Below are 7950 nucleotides of genomic sequence, written 5' to 3' on the forward strand. Positions count from 1 at the left end.
CACCGCACAGTCTGGGATACATCACTGACCCATCGTACAGGCCGGGGTACATCACTGACCCACCGCACAGGCCGGGATACATCACTGACCCACCATCCAGGCCGTAATGCCTAACTGACACACCACACAGGCTGGGATACATGACTGACCCACCGCACAGGCTGGGATACATTACTGACCCACCGCACAGGCTGGGATACATCACTGACCCACCGTACAGGCTGGGATACATCACTGACCCACCGCACAGTCGGGGATACATCACTGACCCATCGTGCAGGCCGGGATACATCACTGATCCACCGCACAGTCTGGGATACATCACTGACCCACCGTACAGGCCGGGATACATCACTGACCCACCGCACAGTCTGGGATACATCACTGACCCACCGTACAGGCGGGGATACATCAGTGACCCACCGCACAGTCTGGGATACATCACTGTCCCATCGTACAGGCCGGGATACATCACTGATCCACCGCACAGTCTGGGATACATCACTGACCCACCGCACAGGACTGGATACAACACTGACCCACTGTACAGGACTGGATACATCACTGATACACTGCACAGGCCATAATACATCACTCACCCATGCAGAGGCTGTAATACATTACTGACCCACCATAGAGGCCAGGATACATCACTGACCCACCGCACAGGCCGGGATACTTCACTGACCCACCGTACAGGCCGGGATACATCACTGATCCACCGCACAGGCCGGGATACATCACTGACCCACCGTACAGGCCGGGATACATCACTGACCCACCGCACAGGCCGGGATACATCACTGACCCACCGTACAGGCCGGGATACATCACTGACCCACCTCACAGGCCGGGATACATCACTGACCCACAGGACAGGCCTTAATACATCACTGACCCACCGTACAGGCCGTTGTACATCACTGACCCACCGTACAGGCCGTTGTACATCACTGACCCACCGTACAGGCCGTTGTACATCACTGACCCACCGTACAGGCCTTAATACATCACTGACGCACCGCACAGGCCGTTGTATATCACTGACCCACCGCATAGGCCGCGGTACATCACTGATTCACCGCACAGGCCGGGGTACATCACTGACCCACCGCACAGGCTGGGGTATATCACTGACCCACCGCACAGGCCGGGATACGTCACTGACCCACCGCACAGGATGGGATACATCACTGATTCACCGCACAGGCCATAATACATCACTGACCTACCATAGAGGCCGGTATACATCACTGACCCACCATCCAGGCCGTAATGCCTAACTGACACACCGCACATGCCGGGATACATCGCTGACCCACCATCCAGGCCGTAATGCCTAACTGACACACCGCACAGGCCGGGATACATCACTGACCCACCATCCAGGCCGTAATGCCTAACTGACACACCACACAGGCTGGGATACATCACTGACCCACCGCACAGGCTGGGATAAATCACTGACCCACCGCACAGGCTGGGATAAATCACTGACCCACCGCACAGGCTGGGATACATCACTGACCCACCGCACAGGCTGGGATAAATCACTGACCCACCGCACAGGCTGGGATACATCACTGACCCACCGTACAGGCTGGGATACATCACTGACCCACCGCACAGGCTGGGATACATTACTGACCCACCGCACAGTCTGTAATAGATCACTGACCCACCGCACAGTCTGTAATACATCACTGACCCACCGCACAGGCTGTAATACAGAACTGACCCACCGCACAGGCTGGGATACATCACTGACCCATCGTACAGGCCGGGATACATCACTGACCCACCGCACAGGCTGGGATACATCACTGATTCACCGCACAGGCTATAATACATCACTGACCCACAGTACAGGCCATGATACATCACTGATTCACCGCACAGGCTATAATACATCACTGACCCACAGTACAGGCCATGATACATCACTGATTCACCGCACAGGCTATAATACATCACTGACCCACAGTACAGGCCATGATACATCACTGATTCACCGCACAGGCTATAATACATCACTGACCCACAGTACAGGCCATGATACATCACTGATCCACCGCGATCCACACTGACCCACCGCGATCCACACTGACCCACCGCGATCCACACTGACCCACCGCGATCCACACTGATCCACACATCTGTCAGCATATATCACTGACCCACTGCAGAGGCTGTGATGCATCACTGACACAACGCACAGGCGGGATACATCACTGACACAACGCACAGGCCGTTGTACATCACTGACCCACCGCACAAGCCGAGGTGCATCACTGACCCACCGCACAGGCCAAGGTACATCACTGACCCACCGCACAGGCCGAGGTACATCACTGACCCACCGCACAGGCTATAATACATCACTGATTCACCGCACAGGCCATAATACATCACTGACCTACCATAGAGGCCGGTATACATCACTGACCCACCATCCAGGCTGTAATGCCTATCTGACACACCACACAGGCTGGGATACTTCACTGACCCACCGCACAGGCTGGGATACATCACTGATCCACCGCACAGTCTGGGATACATCACTGACCCACCATCCAGGCCATAATGCCTAACTGACACACCACACAGGCTGGGATACATCACTGACCCACCGCACAGGCTGGGATACATGACTGACCCACCGCACAGGCTGGGATACATCACTGACCCACCGCACAGGCTGGGATACATCACTGACCCACCGCACAGTCTGGGATACATCACTGACCCATCGCACAGGCTGGGATACATCACTGACCCACCGCACAGTCTGGGATACATCACTGACCCACCGCACAGTCTGGGATACATCACTGACCCATCGTACAGGCCGGGATACATCACTGACCCACCGTACAGGCCGGGATACATCACTGACCCACCATCCAAGCCGTAATGCCTAACTGACACACCACACAGGCTGGGATACATGACTGACCCACCGCACAGGCTGGGATACATCACTGACCCACCGCACAGTCTGGGATACATCACTGACCCATCGTACAGGCCGGGATACATCACTGATCCACCGCACAGTCTGGGATACATCACTGACCCACCGCACAGGACTGGATACAACACTGACCCACTGTACAGGACTGGATACATCACTGATTCACTGCACAGGCCATAATACATCACTCACCCGTGCAGAGGCTGTAATACATTACTGACCCACCATAGAGGCCGGGATACATCACTGACCCACCGCACAGGCCGGGATACTTCACTGACCCACCGTACAGGCCGGGATACATCACCGATCCACCGCACAGGCTGGGATACATCACTGACTGACCGCACAGGCCGGGATACATCACTCACCCACCGTACAGGCCGGGATACATCACTGTCCCACCTCACAGGCCGGGATACATCACTGACCCACAGGACAGGCCTTAATACATCACTGACCCACCGTACAGGCCGTTTGTACATCACTGACCCACCGTACAGGCCGTTGTACATCACTGACCCACTGTACAGGCTGGGATACATCACTAATCCACCGCACAGGATGGGATACATCACTGACCCACCGCACAGGCCGTTGTATATCACTGACCCACCGCACAGGCAGAGGTACATCACTGATTCACCGTACAGGCCGAGGTACATCAATGATTCACCGCACAGGCCGGGGTACATCACTGACCCACCGCACAGGCCGGGGTATGTCACTGACCCACCGCACAGGCCGGGATACGTCACTGACCCACCGTACAGGCCGGGATACATCACTGACCCACCGCACAGGCCGGGATACATCACTAACCCACCGCACAGGCTGGGATACATCACTGACCCATCGCACAGGCCGGGATACATCACTAACCTATCGTACAGGCCGGGATACATTACAGATCCACCGCACAGTCTGGGATACATCACTGACCCACCGCACAGGATGGGATACATCACTAACCCATCGTACAGGCCGGGATACATCACTAACCCACCGCACAGGCTGGGATACATCACTGACCCACCGCACAGGCTGCAATACATCACTGATTCACCGCACAGGATGGGATACATCACTGATTCACCGCACAGGCTATAATACATCACTGACCCACCGTACAGGCCATGATACATCACTGATCCACCGCGATCCACACTGACCCACCGCGATCCACACTGACCCACCGCGATCCACACTGATCCACACATATGTCAGCATATATCACTGACCCACTGCAGAGGCTGTGATGCATCACTGACACAACGCACAGGCTGAAATACGTAATTGACCCACCGCATAGGCCGGGATACATCACTGACCCATCACACAGACCGAGATCCATTATTGACACAGCGCACAGGCCGAGATTCATCACGGACCCACCGCACAGACCGAAGTACATCGCTGACTCACTGCAAAGGCCGAGGTACATCACTGACCCACTGCACATGGCGAGGTACATCACTGACCCACCGCACAGACCGAAGTCCATCACTGACTCACTGCAAAGGCCGAGGTACATCACTGACCCACCGCACAGGCCGAGGTACATCACTGACCCACCGCACAGACCGAAGTACATCACTGACTCACTGCAAAGGCCGAGGTACATCACTGACCCACCGCACATGGCGAGGTACATCACTGACCCACCGCACAGGCCGAGGTTCATCACTGACCCACCGCACAGGCCGAGGTACATCACTGACCCACCGCACAGGCCGAGGTACATCACTGACCCACCGCACAGGCCGAGGTACATCACTGACCCACCGCACAGGCCGGGGTATGTCACTGACCCACCGCACAGGCCGGGATACATCACTAACCCACCGTACAGGCCGGGATACATCACTGACCCACCGCACAGACCGAAATACATCACTGACCCACCGCACAGGCCGTGGTACATCACTGACCCACTGCACAGACCGAGGTACATCAACTACCACCACACATGGCGAGGTACATCACTGACCCACCGCACAGGCCGAGGTACATCACTGACCCACCGCACATGGCGAGGTACATCACTGACCCACCGCACAGGCCGAGGTACATCACTGACCCACCGCACATGGTGAGGTACATCACTGACCCACCACACAGGCTGAGGTACATCACTGACCCACCGCACATGGTGAGGTACATCACTGACCCACCGCACAGGCCGAGGTACATCACTTACCCACCGCACAGGCCGAGGACATAATCCAGATTCTTTTCTTAAATCGAATTGAATCAGACTCTGGAATTAGCTATGGTGTTGCACCTTTAAAAATAATTTATCCACAAAAAAGCAGAGGTAACATTTTACATCACACAGGCATTACCTATTTACATTGGCGAAGACTGCCAATGCCTGAAAAATCTCTGTTAATGACTAACTTCAAATATTTACTCAGAGCATCCGTACCAGAACGGGTTGCATCCATGGGTAAATATCTGATGGCTGACATATCCCCATTGCAGTTTGAGGACCCAGTATCTGGGTTTCTTATTCTGATTTAACAGTGAGCTGCTCAGGCAGCAGTATGGCGAAAGTGCTGGGGGAAGCAGTCTAAACTTAAGAGCAGTGACAGCAGCATTTTCTCACAGCGCGTACCTCAAAGTGCACCACAGCCGACCACGATCTTGTGTCCACTGTTTACTACGCAATCTCTGATTCCCGACACCGCCCCCTGCAGCCCCCTTCCCCCCCACACAACCTCTTGCCTCACACCGAATGAGTGTCGGGAGGATTCAGCAAAGGCATTATCCATAATAATTCTCCAAATATCAATTCAAAAGAGAATGGGAAGGTGCAAGTATCACATAATTGTTCAAGAGAGGAAAGGGAGAAGCCGGGAAGCTAAAGGCCACTTCAGTTTTACCTCATTTGTGAAGTCTAGATTGTATAATATGGGACAGGACACGGAGGAAGGTTTGGATTTATCGGAGAGTTAGCATGAATTTGTAAGTGTCAGGTCGCTTGATTCATTGAATTGTTGATCAGAAAATATATGTCACTGACAATATAAAACGGATTTCCCTATGCTCCATGAAATAGTGCTTGAATTATACTATTTTAGGTGTAGTTTCATTATTTTGCTATCTCTCAACCACCATCTTTTGTTTGTAAGTGCAAATGCATTTCATTTTGCTCACAAAACTTTGAGGAATGCCAGGAACCAGATCTCAGAAGGACACTGTGATAGTAGGCCATGAAGCCTCGGGCTATGCTGACGCTACTCTGCAAGCTGAGAAATAAATAAATAAATCACACATATAACGGGGCCTGTTTACTGATGCATTGGAGTCGCTCAACAGTGGTATTTGTGGGAAAATCGACATGCTGGCCAGAAGCCTCCATTCCAAGTTTGGCTCTGTCGGAAAGAATTGGAGTTCTCCATAACAACACTGCAAGCAGCCTCTAAATCTCAGGAAAACTATTTGAGAAACTTGAGGGCTCAGCAGTGTTCTGTGGCAATACCGTCGTGGACCTTCAGACTGCAGTAACTCAGCTCTCAGTTGAATTCAAATCATTGAAGTTGAAACATGACGATTTGTCAGGGCATCAGCGACTCAACATGATTTGTCTATTTGGTGTGGATGAGCGGGCAGACAGCCCTCATTCTACGGAGTTTGGCACACAGTTATTGCAGGACGTAGTAAAACTGGAGAACAGGCTTCTATTGGACCGTGCCCACAGGTCACTGCGAGACCTAAGAATGGCAGGAATCCAGACCCCTTCGCTTTCCGGGTTCACTCTACTATGTTCACGAGCAGATCCCCCGCCAAGTCGGAAAATCTGTTCCCTTACTCTACCGGGACAAGAGACTGTCCAGACTTTACTCCTGCTGTAGTCACAAAAAGAGCTGCCTTTGGCAGTGTGAAGCACCTCATGTACCTCTGCCCTGAATCAAGTTTGTCCTCTACTTGCCTGCCCGATTGAGAATCATACCTCCCAAGAGGAGCCGAGCATTCGTTTGAAGAACCGTTTGCTGCCGTTTAATAAAGTTGGATGCTCATTCCAAAGATACGGAGCAACAGGCTGTTCCCTGAAGAAGATACGAGTTTTTTTATAAATGCATTTATCTTCATTGTGTGCACTCGCAATGTCGGTTAGGATTTTGTTAAGCTCCAGTTACTGTTATTATGCCTTTTCCTGTTTGATTTATTAATGCCACTCAACCTCGGTTAGCAAAGAGACTTAGCAGATAAGCTATGTTTCCTGAGGAGTGTTACTTAGAAGTTAAGAAGAGTTGGTACGAGAGAGTGAAGGGATGGGGAAGGGAACCGAGCATGGAATGGGTGAGGCTGGAGGAGTCCTCTTGTAATGCAACAACCTGTTATATTACGTTATGGTAATATCTTGTTGCTCTTTTGCTTACTTCCAGAACAGTCTAGTGGTTGATGTTTAGTAAAACTCTCAGTCTTCAAATTAAGCAAATATTGTTTCTTGAGTAACGATTATGAATAACTATGAGTTTGTTCACTCTTCTACAACTATAACTGAAGATTAGACAAATAAGAATAACTAAGCTATATCTCTAACACACTGCTCATTATGATGTGGAGAAGCTGCCATTGGACTGGGGTGAGCAGAGTCAGAAGTCTTGCAACACCAGGTTAAAGTCCAATATGTTTATTTCAAACACTAGCTTTCGGAGCACTGCTCCATCGACATGGATACCACCGTTACACGTGAGAACACCACCCACCAGATACGCGGTACATACTTGTGCGACTCGGCCAACGTTGTCTACCTCATACGCTGCAGGAAAGGATGTCCTGAAGCGTGGTACATTCGTGAGACCGTGCAGACGCTGCGACAACGAATGAACGGACATTGCGCGACAATCACCAGGCAGGAATGTTCCCTTCCAGTCGGGGAATACTTCAGCAGTCAAGGGCATTCAGCCTCTGATCTCCGGGTAAGTGTTTTCCAAGGCGGCCTTCAGGACGCATGACAACGCAGAATA

General features: G+C 52.1%; 1 protein-coding gene across 6 annotated transcripts in view; it reads right to left on the minus strand.

The window, feature by feature from the left end:
* The window catches only part of LOC119976267 (vitamin K-dependent protein C-like), an 80651-nt gene extending 74982 nt beyond the window's left edge, over positions 1-5669 (minus strand). For 2 of the 6 annotated variants that reach the window (XM_038816643.1, XM_038816636.1), the window contains exon 1: positions 5175-5343. The gene's annotated coding sequence lies outside the window, so the exon portion shown is untranslated. The other 4 variants (XM_038816637.1, XM_038816639.1, XM_038816638.1 and 1 more) reach the window with 4 other exon arrangements.
* Between the last annotated feature and the right edge of the window lie 2281 nt (positions 5670-7950).

Source organism: Scyliorhinus canicula, chromosome 13 (genome assembly GCF_902713615.1).
Source record: "Scyliorhinus canicula chromosome 13, sScyCan1.1, whole genome shotgun sequence".
Classification (NCBI taxonomy): domain Eukaryota; kingdom Metazoa; phylum Chordata; class Chondrichthyes; order Carcharhiniformes; family Scyliorhinidae; genus Scyliorhinus; species Scyliorhinus canicula.